The sequence below is a fragment of the Rhincodon typus genome, chromosome 1, assembly GCF_021869965.1.
Source record: "Rhincodon typus isolate 14 chromosome 1, sRhiTyp1.1, whole genome shotgun sequence".
NCBI classification, from domain to species: domain Eukaryota; kingdom Metazoa; phylum Chordata; class Chondrichthyes; order Orectolobiformes; family Rhincodontidae; genus Rhincodon; species Rhincodon typus.
Genome location: NC_063332.1, coordinates 91,646,829 through 91,670,115, shown reverse-complemented (window position 1 = coordinate 91,670,115; position 23,287 = coordinate 91,646,829).

The window sequence follows — 23,287 nt, the reverse complement described above, 5'->3', positions numbered from 1 at the left end:
TAAACACACTTCAGCCCATTAGTATCATACATCTGCAGTTCTTCATTTTATTTCACAACTTCATGTCAACCATTGTCAAGGTGTTTCTATTTAAACTTGGATATGTTCACGGAATTTCAGAAGATCTCTTGAGGTTTCTTCTTGAGCTGGTTCCATACCAGCTGAATCCACAAAAGTAAGTTGTTGAGTTCTCAGAGCTGATTTTTGAGGATTCTTCTTGTCCAAAGATAGTTTAGGTTTCTTCACAATCTGTCATTATTTACTCACCAAAAGCCTCAGAACTGCTTTTACACACCTCTATACAGCAGGTGGGACTTCAGTCCAGACCTTCTGACCCAGAGTTATGGACTTTACCACTGCACCACAAGACCCTTTCCTTCACAAAATGCTTGTCATTAACATGACACCTACCTCTCTTCTTCGTCAACAATTATTCATTTTCCAACATCTTCCAGTTCTGTTGAAAGATCAATGATCTGAATGTGAGGTGGAAATTAGAGAAACTGGCTGCAATGAGTTTCAGGAGAGGAAGGGCCACAGAAATAAACAGTAACTGTGAAGGTGATGAGGAGGTAACATCACATCAGCATGGCAGGAAGCTGATTTTGATAGTTATGGAGGCCGCTAACATCTTTCCGCAGGATGCTGAACTCAACTGTGCATACTATTTGGGATTAGAAGAATGAAAAATGATCTGACTGTGAAGAAACAGAGGGGAGGATTCTCCTCATGGGGATGACTATGCACTGTTTAAAAAGTAGGGCTTTTCCATTTAACACTGAGATGGAGAGATGTTTTATTCCTCAGAGAATAATTTGTGTGCAATTCCCTTTTTTCCCACCACTAGCCCACAGACTACAAGTCAGAATGATTGATTTAATTTACTGGGGGAAGGATTTAATGAGGCTCCCATCCATCATTGAGGTTGCATTAAAGCTCACCCAATATCACCCATTCAGCAGTAAAATACAACTGACACACAGTGCTGCGGAGACTAAAATTCCTAACTTTACTGATAACAACCATGAATAAATCCAGTGGGGATTGAGAAAAAGTGTTTTTATCCAAAGAATAGTTCATATATTGAATATCCTTCCACAATGTATTATTGAGCCTTAACATGCTGATATATTTGAAGGAAATTAAATACAGCAAATTTTTTATTAACCAACACCTATGACACCAGAAGTGTGCTGGTTCATCAAATATTCCGGGCAAACAAGAGCTCCACATGATCAATGTAAAAACGCACACTAATAATAGAGGCATAAGCAGGGAGTATACACATCACTGTTATACTTTATTTACAGTTTAAATCACTGAAATAATAACAAATTTTGTCTTTTTCATTTGCACCCTCAACTGACTAATCAGTACATCGCTGTATGTTGCGGTATTTGAAGGGGAATTGACTTGAAATCGAATCAACTGTTGATATTTTGTATGTCCATTTGATTGAACAAGTATATTTACATTGAGGTGAACAAAGTAATAGACTATAATAATTGGACAGAATTACACAGAATAAACTTCTTGGTAATTGCAAGATATTTTTTTTTCAGTTTATCAAGAGTGCCAGTTCATTAGGTGCCAGTTAAAAAAAGTTTGCTGCAATTATGTGAGGAAGAAATGAATTTTAAGATGTGTTGATGGACCTCAATCAAGAATGAGAAGGCTCAAGTCAAGCACAAACTCAGGCAAAACCCACCGGGGTTAGAAGTTCTGTTTTCCATCATCATTAATAATGCACTTCTTTATAACCTTTCATCAAGAAACCATCTAATCCATGGAATCCATATTCATTGAAATAAACAATCTGAATTATTATATTTTAAAAATTTGGCATGTTTTTAATGTTGGGCAATGTCCGTAAATGTGCCATGATGACTTTTATTGGTGCAATTTATATTAAAGTCATATGAAAAGAGTGTATTGCTGTTGTATCTTATATGAACTCAAAAGCCTTTAAAACATCTTAGAGACAATGAGAGCTTTGTGAAGTGTGGCCTCTGTAGTAAAATAGGAAAGGTGGCAGCTAATTTTTGGACTTCAATGTCCCGTAAATGTCAATAAGATAATAATTAAATAATCTGCTTTCATTATATTGGATGAGAGCCGGATATCAGCGCAGGCATTAGAGAGTTCCCACGACATTTTATGAATATTGTTTTGAAAACTTATTTTGAGCATGTTAAACTCATAGTGCACAAATCACCATTCTCCACGATGTGGAGTTTCTGTAGTAGGACCACTTCCAATTCTTGTTTGAGAACATTAACATCCTATATTAAAACAACTGTATAGAAAGAACGATAAGAAAGAAGATCTTGTGGAAAAGTAGAGACTCAGGGTCCAGTTCTATATCATCTGACAATGCCATGACATAGTTCCTTATGTACATGTTCAGCAGCCAGATGTTACCACCCTGTTCAGAGATGTAATGACACACCTCTGGAGTTGCTGTGTATTCCACCCAGGCATCATATAGATAATTATTTACTCCACATCTCCTCCTTTTTTCAAACATTACCAGAATTAACAGGGCAGCATGGTGGCTCAGTAGTTAGCGCTACTGCCTCACAGCACCAGAGACCTGTGTTTGATTCCACCCTTGGACAACAGTCTGTGTGGAGTTATCACATTGTGCCCATGTCTGGGTGGGTTTCCTCCAGGTGCTTGGTTTCCTCCCACAGTCCAAAGATGTGCAGGTTAGGCAGATTAGCCACCCTAAATTGCCCATAGTGTGCAGGCTGGGTGGATTAGCCATGGGAAATACAGGGATAGGGTAGTAGGTGTGTCTGGGTGGGATTGCTCTTCAGAGGATTTGTGTGGACTTGATGGGCTAAATGGCCTGCATCCATGTTGTAGAGAATCTCTGAACATTGCTGGGAATGAAGGGTTTGAATATAAAAATAGGCGAAGGGTCTAGGCCCGAAACGTCAGCCTCTCTGCTCCTATGATGCTGCTTGGCCTGCTGTGTTCATCCAGCCCTGCACCTTGTTGTCTGGAAAGGCTGGGACTTTTTTGACTGGAGTGTAGGAGATTGAAGGTGAACTTAAAGAGGTTTATGAAATCATGAGGGGACAGGTCAAGTGAATAGGTTGGGGGAGTTTAAAATTAGGGGGTGTATTTTTAAAGTGAGAGGAGAAAGTATCAAAAAGGACATGAGGGGCAACTTTTTTACAGAGAGTGGTTCGTGTGTGGAATGAACAACCAGAGGAAGTGATGGATAAATACATGAACAGCAAACGTTTGGAGGGATATGGCCAAATGCAGGCAAGTGGGACTAATTTAGTTTGGGAACATGTTCGACATATGCTAATTGGACCGAAAGATCTTTTTCCATGCTGTATGACTCTATGACTATATGACTCCACTAATTTTAACATTTAATCTTGAACAATGAACATATAACTCTTTACTCCTTATTTTTCCCCCACATAAGTCACTTTTACTTCCAGCATTAATTGCCAACAGTATTCTCAGCTCTCTTGGAAGATGAATCCAATGCATTTAGTGGTGGGGGATCTGAGGCACGTGTGATGAAGGGTGACTGACTGACTGCTATTGGAAAGTGATTCAAAGTGCATACTCAACTGGTGTATCCTTTCCAAGTCCAGTTTGTGGAAGTAAAATCAGATTAGTTATCTAAATATAACAGCCCAAATTAAAGATGCATCTGTCTGATTCTACTTCTTAGAATTCAAGCATATAAGTTCTTTTACCTGGAGAGATGCTGATTTAATTCGCAAAACTGCAGACCTCAAAAAGAAAGAGAAGGCACTCTCTACACAGTTCATAACAACTGATTGATACTGATGATTTTTTTCTCTCTTTTTAATTTATTAGAACAATCTATCAATGCAATAAAGTGTAAATGGCAAGGAATATCGAGCAAATAATTGAAAGTTAAATTAAAGATAATTGACAAACAGGGCAATGGATGCTTTCTTTATGGACTATAATAAGGCCTTTGACAAGGTCCTGTATGGCAGGCTAGACATAAAGGTTGGTTTGCATGGGATCCAGGGAGAGCTAGCTAATTGGATTCAAAATTTGCTCGAAGGTAAGAAGCAGAGAGTGATAGTTGAAGGTTGTTTCTCGGACCGGAGGCTTATGACTAGTGGTGTGGCACATGGGTCGGTGCTGGGAACTTTATTATTTGTTATTTACATAAACGATCTGGATGTGAATGTGCAAGGCATGATTAGTAAGTTTGAGGATGATACAAAATTAGGAGGTATCATCGATAGTGAAGAAGGTTATCAAAAATTACAGAGGGATCTTGATCAGATGGGCTGAGGATTGGCAAATGCAATTCAATACAGATAAGTGTGAGGTGTTACACTTTGGAAAGTCAAACCAAGGCAGGACTTATACAGTAAATGGTAAGGTCCTGAGGAGAGTTGTGGAACAGAGGGACCTAGGAATACAAGTACATAGTTCATTGAAAATGGTGTTACAGGTGGACAGGATGGTGAAGAAGCCATTTAGCATGCTGGCCTTCATTGGTCGAGGCATTGAGTACAGGAGTTGGGACATTATGTTACAGTTGTGTAAATCGTTGGTGAGACCACACTGGAGTATTGTGTACAGTTTTGGATCTCCTGTTATAAGAAAGACACAGTTAAACTGGAAAGTGTGCAAAGAAGATTTATGAGGATGTTGCCAGGACTAGTATGCCTGAATTTTAGGGAGAGGTTGGCCAGGACAGGACTTTATTCCTTGGAACATAGGAGAATGGGGGTGACCTTATTGAAGTATGAGGGTCATAGATAGGATGAATGCATATCATTCTTTTTCCCAGAGATGGAGATTTGAAAACTAGAAGGCAAAGGTTTAAGAAGGACCTGAGGGGCAACTTCTCACGCAGACAGTGGTGTGTGTATGGAATGGGCTGCCAGAGAAAGTGGTTGAGGCAGGTACAATAGCAACATTTAAAAAAACATTTGGATAGGGACATGGATGGGAAGGATTTAAAGGAATATAGATCAAATGCGGGCAATTGGAACTAGCTGAGTGGGCACCATGGTCAGCATGGACCAGTGTGGGCCAAAGGGCCTGCTTCCATGCTGTATTGCTCTATGACTCCAGGTGTTATGTTGTTGTTGCAACATCTGGAAGCCGCTGAACACCGCTGTGATCCACAGTAAAAACATCCAGAGTAAGAAATGGCTATCATGAGGGGGCATAATTTTAAGGTGATTGGAGGAAGGTATAGGGGAGATGTCAGAGGTAGATTCTTTACACAGAGAGTGGTGGGTGCGTAGAATGCACTGCCAGCAATGGTAGTGGGGTCAGATACATTGGGGACATTTAAGCGACTCTTGGATAGGCACATGGAGAATAATAAAATGTAGGGTGTGCAGGGTAGTTTGATCTCAGAGTAGGATAATAGTTTGGCACAACATTGTGGGCCGAAGGGCCTGTACTGTGCTGTACTGTTCAATGTTCTATGTTCTATGTAGGTGTTTACAGCTGAAGGAACTTTGAATTTGGATTGAGGAGCTGGAGACTGAGAGGCAGACATTGATCACTTCAGAGAAAGGGGAAAGGTTCTTGGACACTTTGCTCCATAGCACGGTCACAACATTCAGATTTGATCATTCAAACATTCTAAAAGGTTTGGTAACATTCAGACTTTTCGATCAGATATGTATTTTCTAAGTGTGTTATGAAACTGAAGATGCTCCTTTTCTTTCCTTACAGGTTTTTTTTTTACATTCAAATACTAGGCAGCACAGGTTTAAGGTGAGAAAGGTAAAGTTTAAATGAGGCATGTGAGGCAAGTTTTTTACACAGAGGATGGTAAGTGCCTGGAACATGCTGCCATGGGAGGTGGTAGAAGCAAATACGATAGCAATGTTTAAGAGACATTGAGACAGACACATAAACAGGCAGTAAATAGACGATATGGATCATGTGCAGGCAGATGGGATTAGTTTTGACTGGCATCATTGTTGGTGCAGTTATGGATAGCTGAAAGGCCTGTTCTTGTGCTTTACTGTTCTGTCTTCCATGTTCTATATTTAAGGAAGTATTCCATTGCAAAGAAGGCAGTAGAATGTAGGTTAATGATTGAATCTGTGGATGAGAGGGTAATTCTCTGATGGGATGCTGAGTCAATTGAGAGGATAGATTTTGGAGTTCAGAAAAATGAGTGATGATTTCAGCACAACTTTCCAATTGTTCAAATGATTTGACAGGTCCAACGTGAGAGATTGTAGCCAGACAAATAAGGGAAATATCGGATGATTATCAATAAGAATAATAACATTGGGTCAGAGAAATACTTGGGCAATACCTCACACTCAGTTGACAATCTGATATTTCTCCATACACCTGTCCCATGGTGGAAGGCTTGACCCATAGATGAGTTAGTCCTGACATTGTTGCACTTGCAGAGGGATAACTTTCAGCAAAAAATGGTGAGGACTCTGTAGTATTGATCTGTGTGGACATCAGAATTCTGGATATTATTTCCAGACCCAAGTATTGTTTCATACCAAGGAACCCTCTTATTAATTATCATTGAACACTCTTTCCCATCAAGTCAAGAATCAGTGTTACTCAGTTGAACATCACTTGGAAAATGCATTGAAGGGCAGACAAGCACAGAATATTTTTGAGAGAGTTTTTTAGTGTATGACCACACTTGACCTGGTTTCTCAGATCTGACAACACATTCTGCATGATATGGTTGGAATGCTGCAAGATGTATTAACTAATACTATGTATACCACAAAGACTTGTTTCTTGTTGAGACTGGTGATTTGAAGTTTATGAACAGTACTAAATAGTTATGATGATATAATATCACTGACTCATACATAATCTCTTCTGTGCTTACTAACATTATGTAAACATACCTGATTGACTGAACACACTGTACTGACTCCAACACACTGACAGAGTGACTGAAACTGAGGCTTGGACATAAAAGCCAGAACTTCACATGTCATGACATAATTTAACTTTTTCCAAGGTAACTGAATAAGTCCAAGGGAATATAAACCAAAGATAGTAAGAACTGCTGGTGCTGGAGTCTGAGATAACACAGTGTGGAGCTGGAGGAACACAGCAGGCCCAGGCAGCATCAGAGGAGCAGGAAAGCTGACGTTTCGGGTTGGGAACGTTCTTTGGAAAATCTCTGAAGAAGGGCCCTGACCTGAAACGTCAGCTTTCCTGCTCCTCTGATGCTGCCTGACCTGCTGAATATAAACCAAGCCTGTGTTATGGAGTGAGAAATTCAATGCAAGGGACAGGACCAGGAAAAGTTGGCTTATTGGACAAAGATTAAAAGAGCAGATTAAGAGCAGATAGGTATTACTGAGGTACTGAAGGCCACCAGTAACAGAATTTCACACCTTTGTAGATAAGTAACACGAATCACTTGACAATTCTCTTCCCAAAGTGAAAGATTTGGAAAATATGGAATAATAATTCAGCAGCTGCAATGGATTCTATCGTGAAAATATTGGAGGTTGTTGCCACAGGTGAACTGAGCAACAAAGATCCTGGGAGCGATTGAAGGATCCATTATTTTGTTCTGATGACACTGCAGCTTGTGGATTTTGATAACCTGGTTCAGTAAAGACGACCTGAAAACCATGCTCTGTCTAACTGTTGAAATGCAGTGACTGCTGTGCCACAGGAACCTTTCTCTTCACAAACATTCTGAGAGATTTGTGACACTTGCCTCTATTATTCCTTAGCAATTATTTATTTGCAAATATCTCCCAGTTCTATTGAAAGATCATTGATTTGAAGCTGGGGTAGAATTGAGTGCAACAGGCAGTGAGGTGTGAGACATTGAATACATTTGAAGCTGAGTTGCATTAACTTTTGATCAATTGTGGGCGTGGAACAAAGGAAATGGGAGCAGACTAGAAAGTGGACTTGTGGTCACAATCAGACAAGCCTTGACTTCATTGAATGGTAGAATCGGTGCAATGGGCTAAAGGGACTGTACCTGCTCCTGATTACTGTGTTGTTGTTTACTTATGACTTTGCATTATAAATTCCAGTCATCATTTTTATTCTACAAAATGAAAAGAAAATCTTACTGATACTCAGCGTAGTACAGGATTAATGTTGTTCTTTCTGCAAAGAGTAAATTCTGCTCTCCATACTTTTTATCAGCGAGTACAATGTGCGGTGCAGGAAAAGCAATGGTGGAGGTGTCGGCAGGCGCCAAGTACACCATTATCAGTGTGAGCAGGTAAAGGGTAATTCCCTGTCAGATAATTGGACAGGCCCCACAAACCATTCTTTAATTCACCAGTGATCATATGGCCACGGTGGGTCAGTTGCCTTACACCGCTCAGAAATCCAGCTGAATGCCAGGTCCACCAACCCCTACCAACATCTCGGTTGGACCAAACTCTGTTCATAAATTGTTTCTCTCTCCGCAGACATTACTCCAAACTGCTAAATCTTTCCAATATTTTCTAGCTCTACAGGTATTTCTGCTATAATGCATGTTTTGTTAATGCAAGCTGGCTGTAACCTGATAGATGAATAGTGGATGTTGTTTGGATAATGTGAACTTTGTACTGTACAGGTATCGCAATTTTCTATAATGATTTCCCAATACCGCGATTTTCTATGGTGATTTTCTTTAGCACGAGGTCCCACAAGAATGCAACAATTGCGTTATAGGAGAACTACCTGTATTTTATTTTTCTAGCAGCATGTTGATTCCATGATAATTTTGTTGAATTTCACGGAATGACACAGTCACACAATTGTTATGGCGCAGAAAGGGACCATTGGTCTATTGTGTCTGCTTCACTTGTAACATTTAGTGCCAATCTCATAAGTTTTCCCCAGCCCGCTGCATAACCTAACTGTGCACTGCCAGGAAAAAACACCCTCACTTCATTTGCATATCAATTTAACTCAATGCTATCTTGTTCTTTGCCCTTTTACACATGGGAAAGCTTCCCATTATCTACTCTGTCCAGTCCCCTCATGATTTTGAAACCTTCTATCAAATCTGCTCTCAACATTTTCTCTCTAAGGACAGCATTCCCAACTTCTTCAATTTACCCTCATAATTTCTCATCCCTTGGACCATTCTTGTAAATCACTTCTGTACTCGCTTCAGTTCATTTCTTTTGTATAGTGTTGCTCCCGCAACTGAGCATGATACTCCAGCTGCATTGTATAGATGTTCATGATACTTCACATTGCAAAGCAATCATCTGAAATGCTGATTTTACCTACTGATTTATTTATTACTAATTGTCAGCATGTCATCTCTTAATATTTTTTATCAGCAGCATTTGCTCAATGAAACTGGGAGTTGAAGAAATATTTGTTCATTGCATTTGTATCAAGAGACTACACTACATATAAGTCTCATGATGTTAATTTCCATGGGGACTCTCCCAATTGATGGAAATCCTGGAGGTAAAGGTAGAGATCAGGTTTTTCATATTGACAGAATTCTCATGCAAAATCTAACTTGTTCTCAAAGTGCAAGGGAACAGTCCATCAATGCAAAAAACATTAACACAAATTAAAGAGTAACATTTCCAAACAAATAGATAACTTTTCAGATCATCTTTAAAGGTTAGAGTTAAAAAATATGAGGGTAGAAGTTACTTCATATCTAAGTCACAATACTTATACTTACACCAGTTCTTCAGGATTTCTCTGGATCTTTTGCCAGGGATTTCAACTACTGCAAAACCTAGGCCTCTCTTGGTCAAGACAGGAGTTATCAAGCCACTTTGCATGTTTTAGATGGACTATCCAGTTGAGTGATTTATCTTGGGGTCTTCAGGCAATATTTGTGAAAGCCCAAGGTAACTTAATTTGCTATAGCAAGGTTGGTGCCTTAGAGCTGGTGCAAACTGAAAATATGCTTTTGTTTTGAGGAAAATGCATAACAATGTCTCTTCTTCCGGAGGAAGCTTAGGAAATTCAGCACATCCATAAAGATCCTCACCAACTTTTATAGATGTACCATAGAAAGCATTTTATCTGGATACATCACAGCTTGGTAATGCAACTGCTCTTCCCAGGACCGTAAGAAACTACAGGAAGTTGTCATCACAGTCCAGACCAACCTTCCATCCATTGACTCCATCTACACTTCTCATTGCTGCAGAAAGGCAGCTAACATCATCAAAGACCTCTCCCAACCTGCTTATAATCTCTTCCAAACTCTTCAGTCAGGCGGAACACATGTACCAACAGATTCAAGAACAGCTTCTTTCCTGTTGTTATTAGACTTCTGAATGGATTTCTCAAATTTCAAATCTAATGTTGATCTTGCTTTTTATGCATGTTCTTTGCAGCCGTAACTTTGTATTGCTCGCTCTGTTCACTGATCGTATGATCCTTGTGTTTTTGTATATTATGATTTGCCTGTACGACATGTAAAACAGAACTTTTCACTGCACTTAGGTACATTTGACATTATTAAATCAAATCAGATCATATCACATCAGTTTATCTTGATTTGCCTGTTATCATTGTAACAGACTCAGTGCCTCTTTAAAATATCAACATCTCACACTGACACAATAAAATTGCTTGTTTCTGGGAATACAGTAGTGTTCCTCATGCTCAGAATTACTGTGGTACAATTAGTATCAGTTGGCATCGGTTGTTTAATGTTGCAATACATCTGACCATATATGGACAGATTTGATTGGCCTACCGCATTAATTGCATTGGGAAATTGGTAAGATATCATTTTGACTAGATAGTATAGTGAGTTCAATTTTGGTTCAGTTAAAAAAGAAAGAAGGTGTAACCAAAGCAAACAATCAAAGATTGTAAAAACTTAGATTATTTCTAACGTCACAGTCCAGGTATTTTATCATAATTCATTGGGCTAGCATGCTTGAAATCAAGTTACATTTTTCCCAGAGTCATCACAAATGTTAATGATGTTTAAAAAGCGTGTACCATTCCCCAGTTTATCCATGTTTTAGATTTAGTTTGACAGAAAGTACGGACCAGATTTCTGCTCTTAACAAGGATTGCTACTTATTGCAAATAAATGGATTCTAATTACAAATAAAAAATTATGAATCTTTGACATACAGCTCTATAAGTTAAAACTGTAATGCACTTATTTACCCCTCCTCTGCAAGCACATACACAGACAGGAAAATCAAAAAAAAAGGATGTAGTGATAATTCCGTAAGTTTTAAGATCGTAATGGATAGGGTTCAGACTGGACCTCATGTCAAAGTGCTAAATTGTCCTATCAATATTGGGCAAGAACCGGAGAAATCAGATTGGGGGTGGCTGTTTGAGGATAAATCAACATCTGGCATCTGGGAGTCTTCTAAAGGCCAGTTGATCAGAGTTCAGGACCAGCATTTTCCTATGATGATGAAAGATAAAGAAGTCAAAATTCAGGAACCCTGGATGACAAGAATTATTGAAAGTTTCGTCAAAACGGGGCAACATTTTCACTCACAGGGTGGTACATGTGTGGAATGAGCAGCCAGAGGAAGTGGTGGAGGCGGTTAAAATTACAATGTTTAACAGACATCTGGAGGGGTATATGAAGAAGGAGGGGTTTAGAAGGATATGGGCTAAATGCTAGCAAACGTGACTAGATTAGTTTAGGATATCTGGTCTGCATGGATCAGTTGGACCAAAGCATCTGTTTCCATGCTGTACATTTCAATGACTCTGTGATGCTAAAAAGGAAAAGGAAACATTGTAAGGTTTAAGGAACTGAAACCAGACAAGGTCTTTGACGAATATTAAGGGAGCAGAAAAGAACTTGAAAAGGAATTAAGAGGGATAAAAGAGGCCATGAAATATTCTTGGAAAGTAGAAATAAGGAGAAGCAAGAGGGTAGCTCAGGAAAAGGTAGGTCCACTCAAGGATAAAGGAGGGACTTTATGCATGGAGTCAGAGGAAGTGGGTGAGGTCTTTTATGAGTGCTTTGCATCAGTATTCACCAAGGAGCGGGACATGGATCATGGTAAGATTATAGACAAGTATATTAATATTCTAGCGTACGTCAATACTGCAAAGGAGGAGGCATTGGGTTTCTTGAAAAAGCATTAGGGTACATAAATCCCCAGGGTCTGATGGGATCTGAAGGATGATAAGGAGGATATTGCTGAGGCCTTAACAGAGATCTTTGCATCCTCTTTAGCCAATTAGAGGATAGCCAATGTTGTTCCTTTGTTTAAGAAGAGCAACAGGGATAATTGAGGAAATTATAGGCCAGTGAGCCTTACATAAGTGGAAGGAAATTATTGGAGAAGATCCTGAGGGACAGAATTTACTCATATTTGGAGAATAATGGAGTTATTAGGGATAGTCAGAATGGCTTTATGGGAAGGTCTTCCCTCATATATTTGTTTGAGTTTTTTTGAGGAAGTGACAAAGATGATTGATGATGGTAGGGCAGTAAATGTTGACTACATGATCTTCCCTAAAGCATTGACAAGGTCCCTCATGGTCAGCTGGTCAAGAAGATTAAGTCACATGGGATTCATAGTGAATTAGTAAATTGAATATAAAATTGGCTTAGGGTTCATAGAAAACAGAGGATTATTATGGAGGCAACAAGGTGCAGGGCTGGATGAACACAGCAGGCCATTATTATGGAGGGGTGTTTTTCTAACTGGAAGTCTGTGACCAGTGGTGTTCCACAAGGATCAGAGCTGAGACCTCTGTTGTTAAGTATAAACCTTAGCAAGTCATGTCACAACTGTATAAGGCTTTGGTTAGGTCACATTTAGACTATTGTTTGCAGTTGTGGTCACCACGCAATATGGAGAGAGTGCAAAATGGATTTACCAGGAAATTACCTGAATTGAAGTGTATTAGCTACAAGGAGAAGTCAGACAAACTTGGATTGTGTTTGCTGGAGCATTGGAGGGCGAGGGGGCAATCAAATAGAATTACATAAAATTATGAGAGTCGTGGCTAGGGTGGATAGTCAGAGTCTTTTTCCCAGGATAGAAATGTCAAACACTAGGGGGCATAGGTTTAAGTTGAGAGGGAAATGTTAAAACGAAATGTCTGAGGCAAGTTTTTATGCTGAGAGTGGTAAGTGCCTGCAATGTGCTGACATGGGAGCTGGTAGAAGCAGATACAACAGCAATGTTTAAGAGGCATTTAAACAGACACGTGAACAGGCAGAGAATAAAGAGATGTGGGCTATGTGCGGGCATGTGGGGCCATTTTAGAATGGACTATAGTCAGCACAGACGGGGAGGGCTGAAGGGCCTGTTCCTGTGCTGTGCTGTTCTGTATTCAATGATCTATGACGGGCAGAAGGAAAGACAGGGAAGGCTTATTTCTTGCTGCACCTACAATCAGCAATCCTCTCTGCTTTACGTTGTTGTGCAAGATACAGAATTATGGTGGCACCTTGACGTAATAATGACCCTTGTAGTTTATTAAAAACAACTGGAGGTGATGGGCAGTGGGCTGTGGATTGTGGGGAGGTGCGGGGGGAAAAGTGACTATCATAGAGCACACAGGAGCAGGAATTAGGAATTGTCAGGAGAAATCAGTGCATTGTTTATTGCATGTTGGTTTTCATGAAGCTTCTCACCTTTGTTGGGTACATGATTGCGGCAATATGTACGCTATGAATTTCAGTAGTGTGGAACCTTTTATAATTGCATTCTACTATCACAATAAATTCAACCCTGCACGTGGCTCACTTTCCTTTAAATGCACATGCACTAATCAGCTTGTGGATAAAATATATATCCTGACGGTTTTGTTTTGTTCTTCAGGAAATTGAACAAGGAAACAGAGGCAACGTAGAGCTTTAACAGTTGAGTATTTAAATTATGATTGCGCAATATAAATGAATGCTGAATTGCTGGACACCTGGTGTCTCAGTTCTCTTTGTCAAATATTTTCCAGAATGTACCTCTGCGGCTGGATCTCCTTTAAAAATTTTAGAGGCTTTCAATCTGACAAGATGAGGACAAGAGCACTGGTGGATGTGTTTAACAATATATCAGAAGAGGAAGAAGATCAAGAGCCTTGAGAACAATGTGCTGCGATGGAATCCATCTGTACATGGAAGGTACATTTGATATTTTCCAGATAAACATTGCAGTCACTTTGTGGATTTGCCACCTCAACCAGTAAGGTGCTGGTAAAGGTTGTCTGAGTTACTTGCTACCAATTCCCCTTGTCTTGCATTATTTTGGGTTTATGTATAGCTCAGAGATCGAGGATACATGCCATAGAGTATTTACAGAAGAAGCACTGCTCTTTGGCAACAAGAAGGTTCATTGCATGATAGAATGTACAAAGAAATTATTTACCACAGTGCTCCATCATTAGTCTCCATTCTTCTGTTTTTGCTTATTACATCATTGAGAAGTCTAAAAGTAAAGCTCTGACTCATTTTAAAAATGATTGAGTACTTTTAAAATCCTCCTTTAAAAAGGATCCCGGCCATTTAATTACAATGTTCTAATTGTTCTTGACAGATTGATTGGAAGTTTTTCAAAATTTCACTCTCTTGTTTTGGTACCTTATGACATCATCTGTTGTTGGACTTATTGAATAAACTGATACATTTACATGCGCAGTTTGAGAGCTGGTATTTAATTTTGAAACATAATCTGAAAAACTTTCATCCAGAATGCCCAGTTCTTTGTTCCCTTTAACTATAACTAACACTAAGTCTTGATGGCAACATTATTTCTCCTTCCACTTCCTCTTAAATTGATTATTTATTCCATGTATTACTTTATAGCTATTTTAAACCTATAGGATCCAAATGTTGTTTCTTCTATTTTCCTTAAAGATTGAATAATTCTTCAATAAATAAATGTTTAATGATTTGGAAGCTTGTGATCTTGCATTAAGTACTATTTTAATGTTCTTGTTTTAGTGCCTTTCTTTGGTTGGGATCATAATCCTTTTCACTTCAACTTTTTACAACTTAATCTCTGTGCCATTATTTTAAAATTTATCTCCCTTGCCCACACGGATTGTGAATTTTACTCCTGGAGTTCAGAACTGCCCCAACAGGTCCCTCTGATGTAAGCATGTGAATCTTCCCAGTGCAACCAGCTTTTATTTTCTTCTGAGCTTACATTGCATTTTTCTGCATTTTTTTTTGCTTCTCCTAGGTGAAGGTTTGTGTTTCTCTAGTGTGCTGTTTTGTTTTGCTGCTGCTTCCATGTGTAATGATGACTATTTGTTCATTTGTGAATTTGTAGCAGCTGGCTAACTGTCTGTGTAGTCTTTATAATTGCAAGGTTCTTACGATGATATTTGACTTGATTTATTATTGTCATATGTGCCAAGATACAGTGAAAAATATTGTATTGCATGCTAAACAGACAAATCATATCTTACATGAGTACCACAGGGTAATAGAACCGAATGCAGAATATAGTGTTACATGTATAGAGAAAGTGCAGAGAATGATCCATTCTAATATACGACAGGTCCATTCTAACAGCGGGAAAGAAACTGTTCTTCAAACTTCTCATAAATGTTTTCAAACTTTTGCATCATCTGCTCAATGGAAGAGGTTGGAAGAGAGTATAACTGGGGTGGGATGGTTCTTCGATTATGTTGGCAGCTTTCCTGAGGCAGCGGGAAATGTAGACAGAATCAATGAAAGGAAGGCTGGTTTTCGTGATGGACTGGGCAGTGTTCACAACTCTCTGTAATTTCTTGTTGGTCTTTTCTTCTGAAAATCTTTCCCTCCTGTATTGATTGGATCCTTTTCACTGTTGTCACCTTGAGGCACTTATGCAATAGTCGCACCGTGGTAAACTACCATGTCATATATAGTGGTAGAAACCATTGATGGCTTATGATTGGAATTGAGTGCTGCCACTAATCCTCCTTTCTACCGTTTTAAACTGTAAATTAACAAAATTAGGTTAAGCAGCTCCTGATGGAGCTCTACAATAAAAATACAAATTAATGGTTAACAAAAACTTATATAAGAAAACTGATATTTAGTAAATCAAAGTAACATTATTTGGGAAGATGATAGACCCAAGCTCCTGCTGTGCCCATGGTCTCTAAAGGCCTCTGTTGCTCCAATGAGCACCACAGGTTCCCTCTCAATGGACTCCTGAGCATAGATATAACCGCACAAGAAGGGCAAATAGTCAGGCACACTTGTCAGTGTGAGCTTTTAACCATAGGACACCACATACATGGGAAATGTTTGCTAGACACGTGTATAAATGTGTTAGATGGAAGGTCATAGTGTCAACAGCAGCCTCAGCACGCAGTGAGCCTGTGGGGTTTAGAGGATGGGCAGGATACTGATAAAGGGACCAATACAACGAAGTGTAGTGCACGTCAACAAGAGGTGATGGAGAACTTTACAAGCAGTTGTTCTTTTCCAATTTTGGACTAATTAGTGTACACTTGTTTTAAGAGGACACACAACATACATGAATGCTCACTGACAGTTCATTGAGTCCCTAATTTCATAATGTTGATTGTTTTGGAGGAGGATATATTTAAGCTGACTGGATAGTAAAGGACTAAATAAGATGGAGAAAAAAATTGGGAAGTTTTGATTAAGTTGGTAAGAATGAAGGGGACCCACTGTCAGCAATAATATTGAGAGAATATGGTTGGACACAGGGAAGGGATGTCCAGTTACAGATTTCAGCTATTACATCCCAAAATTATCACCATTCAGAATGTGTGGCACATCTGTCTGTGAGATAATGCAAAGCTGAATCTTGTCAATCATAATCTGTAAAAACCAAAACTTCATTTGATATATTGAGGACATTGGTTAGGCCACTTATGGAGTGTTTTGTTCAATTCTGGTCTCCTTACTATAGGAAAGATGTTGTTAAGCTTGAAAGGGTTCAGAAAAGACTTACAAGGATGTTGTCATGGTTGCAGGGTTTGACTATAGGGACAGGCTGAATAAGCTGGTGACTTTCTCCCTGGAGCTTCGGAGGCTGAAGGGTGACCTTAAAGAGGTTTATAAAATCATGAGGGCAATGGACGGGGTGAATGGTCAAGGTCTTTTTCCCCGGGGTAGGGGAGTCTAGAACTAGAGGACATAGCTTTAAGATGAGAGGGGAAAGATTTAAAAGGGATCTCAGGGATAACTTTTTTCATGCAGATGGTGGTACATGTATAGAATGAACTGCCAGTGAAGGTAGTGGATACTAGTACAATTACACCATTTAAAAGGCATCTGGTTGGGTAAGTGAATAGGAAAGGTTTATAGGGATATGGGCCAAATACTGGTAAATGGGATTAGAATAATTTAGGATGTTTGATTGACATTAACGAGTTGGGCCAAAGGGTCAGTTTCCAAGCTGTACATTTCTTTGACTCTAACTCTATATTGCACCAAATTGAACTAAATATAACAAATGAACCAAAGGATCAGCATGATAATATGGTGTTTTGGCATTTTTTGAAGTATCCTGGATTTTCAACCACTAGTTTATGGATGAGTGACAGAACTATGAAGGAATTAGCCCTTGATGTTTTGAACAGTATTCTCACAGCAATGGAAATTATGTTGATATACTTCCCTTATAGGAATGCAGAAAGAGCTAAAATTACATAATGCCTCTCATGATAATGATTTTCCAATGTGGTTTACAAACACTGAAATGTTTGAGAGTGTAGCCTTGTTGTAATCTAGGAAGCAGTAACAAATTTGCTTTTATTGCTGTACAAAAAAAGACAAAACCTATCTAATTTGCATGCTACCATCCTGCTAAATGAAGGCTGCAACTATGATGAATTGCTAATGAATAATAGCAGTCAATCTTTATCATTATTCCACAACAGACTTATATATAAGAGAAAAAAAATGTTGGAGAACGTTTAGATCAAGAGTCACCCATTTCTTCACAAGCTTGTGACACTTGGAACATGTCATGTCCATATTTCAGATTCCATGGTATTTAAGTGAATATCGTCTTCAAAATGATTCAACACATTCTGGCAAATATGTCAGAATATGATCGCAAGTGCAAGAGACTCACCAAATTTTAAATTGCACATATGAAACTACTACTTCCTCTATTGAAATAATAGATTTACCTTTATGTAATAGTTTATCTTGCTGAAGCATTTTAAAGAGTTTTGCACAACAAATTATTTGTGAAGTGCAATTATGCAGGTGTTTTATAATAACGATAATGGCAGTTTTTAAGAATAAGTGCTTGTAAATTATACCTGAAGTAAAGAATAAAAATTAGATAGCATCCAGAAAATAGACTTAGTGGAAAGCCTGTAAAAGAGGACTGGTTTATCTAGTATGGTTGATCGAGACATTTTGCAGCCAAATAATAACATTAATCCACCCTTTTGACAGACATAGCTGCTAGCTGCACCCTGAAGTGTGATACTATGCCAACTTGTGACAGTGGTACCAATTTTTCAAGACTGCATTTACACTATAATAGTACCATCTATTTAAAAAAAATCTTACAGCTTGCAGCAACACTTAGAAGGTCTTTCATGAATCTAGGTTCATGTTGTTCAGTTGTGAGCCATCGAAAAAAATGGCATGAAAATTTCTCCTCCAAGCAGTCTCACTTTACTCGAGAGTTAAATCTGTCTTGATCCAGGTTGTAATTCTGCATTGTAGCTTCATCCATATCATAACATCAGCTGCTTTCAGCACAATCAAATCCTTTGTACCTACTCATTGTCCCAATTATCAGCTTTTTCTTCTTCTATATCACTTTATCTGACTTTTGCTGTCTCTCTTTCTCTCCACCCCACCCCTCTCTCCTCTCTCTCTGGGCTCTGTCTCCACCAATCCACTCCCTCCTTTTGCCCCCTATCCCCTGTTGTCAGCATAAATATCATCTTTTCCTAGCTACTAACAGTTCTGAAGAAGAGTCACCAGCCTTGAACTGTTAACACTGCTTTCTCTCCAGAAATGTTGCCAGACCTGCTGAGTGTCTCCAGCAATTTCTGTTTTCGTTTCAAATCTTCAGCATCTGCAGTTAATTTTTAAATTAAAATGAAAGAGTGTTGGTCCTGTAGACTGTGAGAAATTGAAAGTATATTGTAGATAATAAAGAAATAGCAATTGTATTGAAGAAATATTTTCTTTCTGTCCTGATGGAAGAAGACACAAAAAATCCCAATAATAGGTGTAAATCAGGAGGTTGATGGAAGACAGAAGCTAAGTACAACTATAAAGTAGAATTATAATCACCCAGGAAGTGATAGTGAACTGCCAGTTGCTAAGTCTGGCTTCCGATGAACTTCAATCTAGTCTCTTAAAAGAATGGCTAATGAGATAATAGATGCAATGGACTTAATTTTCCAAATACATTTAATTCTGAAAATATTCCCAGAATGGACAGTAGCGCGTATAACCCTTCTATGCAAGAATGGAGGGTGGCAGAAAACTGTAAGCTCTAGGCCAGTTAGTGAAGGTGTTGGAATTAAACATTAAGGAAGTCATAAATGTGCACTTAGAAAACTCAAGGTCATCAGGACAAGTCAGGGATGATTTTTGAAAGGGAAATCATGTTAGGCAATTTATTGGCACTCTTCAAAGGAGTAACATGTGCTGTGGTCAGGGCTGGCCCTCGGGTTTTGGTGCCTAGGTGAAGAATATCTTTGGTGTCTCCATATTCAATATCAACAGAAGATAAGTCTAAATGAAATTTTGACATTATTTACTTGGTATTTCATATGGCAAATTTGATGCCCCTTAAAGTCTGGCATAATAAGTGACCAGATATTAACCTTTATGGTCAGATTGGTCCTGTCTGTGTTTGAAAGGGAGCCTGTTGATGTTCTATGCTTTGATTTCCATAGTAATTTAACAAGATGCTATATGGTGTAAAGAGAGTGTGGAGGCGAGATCACTGAAAGTATTTAAAGAGGAGGTGGATAGACTTTTAAAGTCAAGGGCTTTGATGTTATGTTTTGTAGAGGATACAAATTACATCCCAAAATAAATCTCTAAAGGTAAAGATATCATAGTTCGAGCAGACCATAGGGGTGCACTCTCATTTTTATCCTGGAGGTCACCACACCTCATGTAATGGGAAAGGTTGAGAAGTACAGTGCTTCATTGTAACTTCAACTGATACAGGAACTGCATCCATTGATGTTACTCTGCATTGTAAGCCAGCCAACTGAGCTAACTGAGGCCTGAAAATAGATATATGTAAAGAAATGGGAAAGAGGGAGAAGCTTAATAAAATTACAATCATGAGGGAAGTGGGACTAAGTAAAATTGTTGGAGATACACACTAACCAGTTCCCAGATCCTGATAGAAGTAGCTTGTAAGATAGTTAATTCATTCTTAAAGATGCTCCAAAACTCCCTAGATTTGGGAAGAGTTCCTTTAGATTGGAAAGTTGCAAGTATAACTGTTTTATTCAAAAAGGGAGGGAGATATAAAGGAAGAAAATACTGCTTGACATCTGTTTTCAGGAAATGTTAGATACTATTAGCAAAGGAGCTATGGTAGGGCACTTGGAAAAGTTCAAGTTAATATGCCAGAGTCAACGTGGTTTTGTGAAAGGGAAATCATGTTTAACAAATTTACTGGAGTTCTTTGAGAAACTAATTTGTGCAATGAATAAAGATAAACCTGAGGATGTAGGGTACTGAGACTTCCAAAACACATCACTAAGGCATCAAATGTAATTTATAGCAGATAATAAAAGCTGATGGTGTAGAGGCTAACATATTGACATAGTTAAAAAATGGCTGGCAGAAAATGGGTCTTTTTTCTGGTTGGCAAGATGTAACAAGTGCTGTGCTACAAATTTTACAATTTATTTGAATAGCCTAGATGAAATGATCAAAGGTCTGGTGTTAAATTTGCTGAACACAAAAATAGGTAGGAAAATAAACTGTGAAGAGGAAATAAGGATGTTGTAGTGACGTAGATAGGTTACATGAGTAGGGCAGAGTTCTGGTAAATACAGTATGAAATGGGAGAATGTGAAACATTCTATTTTGGCAGGAAGAATAAAAAAGAAGCATATCATCTACATGATGAGAGACTGCAGAGGTCTGTCATTCTGTGAAGTTATGCACAGAATCTGGATGTCTTGGTGCACACATCACAAAGGTTTTGTAGTATTCAGGTACAGCAAATAGAAAAGATAATGGACCTTTCTAAATTATTGCGGGGAGAATTTAATGCAAAGGTAGGGAGGTTATGCTTCAATTTTCAGGACATTGTTGACACTTGTGTAAACTATTAGCCTCCTTATTGAAGAAAGGACAAAAGTGCAATGGAAACAGTTCAGAGAATGTATACGGTACCATAAGACCATAAGACAGAGGAGCAAAAATTAGGCCATTTGGCCCATTGAGTCTGATCCACCATTCAATCATGGCTGATAAGTTTTTCAACCCCATTCTCCCACCTTCCCCCTGTGACCTTTGATCCCCTTAACCATCAAGAACTTATCTATCTCTGTCTTAAACAAGCTCAATGGCCTGACTTCCACGGCCTTCTGTGGCAGTGAATTCCATTGATTCACCACTCTCTTGCTGAAGAAGTTTCTCCTCATCTCCATTTTAAAGGGTCTTCCCTTTACTCTAAGGCTGTGCCCTTGGGTCCTAGTCTCTCTGCTAAGGGAAACATCTTCCCAATATCCACTCTGTCCAAGCCTTTCAGTATTCTGCAGGTACAATTAGATCTCCCCTCATCCTTCTAAATTCCATCGAGTGTAGACCCAGCGTTTTCAAATGTTCCTCATACATTAAACCTTTCATTCCTGGGATTATTCTCGTGAATCTCCTCTGGATCTGTTCCATCCTTCCTGAGATATGGGGCCTGAAATTGCTCACAATATTCTAAATATGGTCTGACCAGAGTTTTATAAAGCCTCAGAAGTACATCCCTCCTTTTGTATTCTAGTCGTCTTGAAATAAGTGCCAACATTGTAATTGCCTTCCTGACCACTGACTCAACCTGCAAATTAACCTTAAGAGAATGCTGGACTAGGACTCCCAAGTCCTTTTGCACTTCAGATTTCCGAATTTTCTCCCATTTAGAAAATAGTCTTTGCCTCTATTCTTCCTACCAAAGTGCTCAACCTCACACTTTCCTATGTTGTATTCCATCTGCCACTTCTTTGACAACTCTCCTAACCTGTCCAAATCCTTCTGCAGCCTCCCCATATCCTCAATACTACCTGTCCCTCCACCTATCTTCGTATCATCTGCAAACTTAGCCAGAATGCCCTCAGTTCCTTCATCTAGATCATTAAAGTATAAAGTGAAAAGTTGTGGTCCCAACACTGACGCATGTGGAACACCACTTGTCACCGGCTGCCATCCTGAAAAAGACCCTTTTATCCCCACTCTCTGCTTTCTGCCAGACAGCCAATCTTCTATCCATGCTAGCACCTTGCCTCGAACACCATGGGCCCTTATCTTACTCAGCAGCCTCCTGTGTGGCACCTTGTCAAAGGCCTTCTTGAAGTCCAAGTGGATAACATCCATTGGCTCTCCTTTGTCTAATCTGGTCGTTACCTCCTCAAAGAGTTCTAACAAATTTGCCAGACATGACCCTCCCCTTGATGAAACCATGCTGACTTTGCCCTATTTTACCATGCTCTTCCAAGTATTCAGAAATCTTATCCTTCACAATGGACTCCAAAATCTTACAAATTACCGAGATCAGACTAATCGGCCTGTAATTTACTGTCTTTTACCTTGCTCCCTTTTTAAACAGGTGGGTTACATTAGCAATTTCCCAGTTCTCTGGTACCCTCCCTGACTCTAGTGGTGCCTGAAAGATCACCACTAATGCCTCCACTATCTCTTCAGCTATCTCCTTCAGAATTTTGAGGTGTAGTCCACATGATACAGGATATTTATCCACCTTCAGACTTTTCAGTTTTTCTAGTACCTTCTCCTTGATGATGGCCATCATACTCACCTCTGTACACCAACCGCCGCCCCTCACCCCCCACCCCCCACTCTCTTTAGTTTTTTGGATATTACTCGTGTTTTCTACCATGAGGACTGACACAAAGTACTTATTCAGTTCCTCTGCCATTTCTTTGTTCCCCATTACTACTTCTCCAGCATCATTTTCCAGTGGTCCAATGTCCACTTTTGCTTCTCTTCTACCTTTACACAGCTAAACAAACTCGTGCAATTTTCTTTTATATTTCTGGCTAGCCTTACCCTCATATTTAACCTTCTCCCTCCTTATTTCTTTTTTAGTTGTCCTCTGTTGATCTTTGTAGGCTTCCCAATCCCCTTGTTTCCCACTGCCCTACACCACATTATATGTTATAACAAAGTGTAGGGCCGGATGAACACAGCAGGCCAAGCAGCATCAGAGGAGCAGGAAAGCTGACGTTCCAGGCC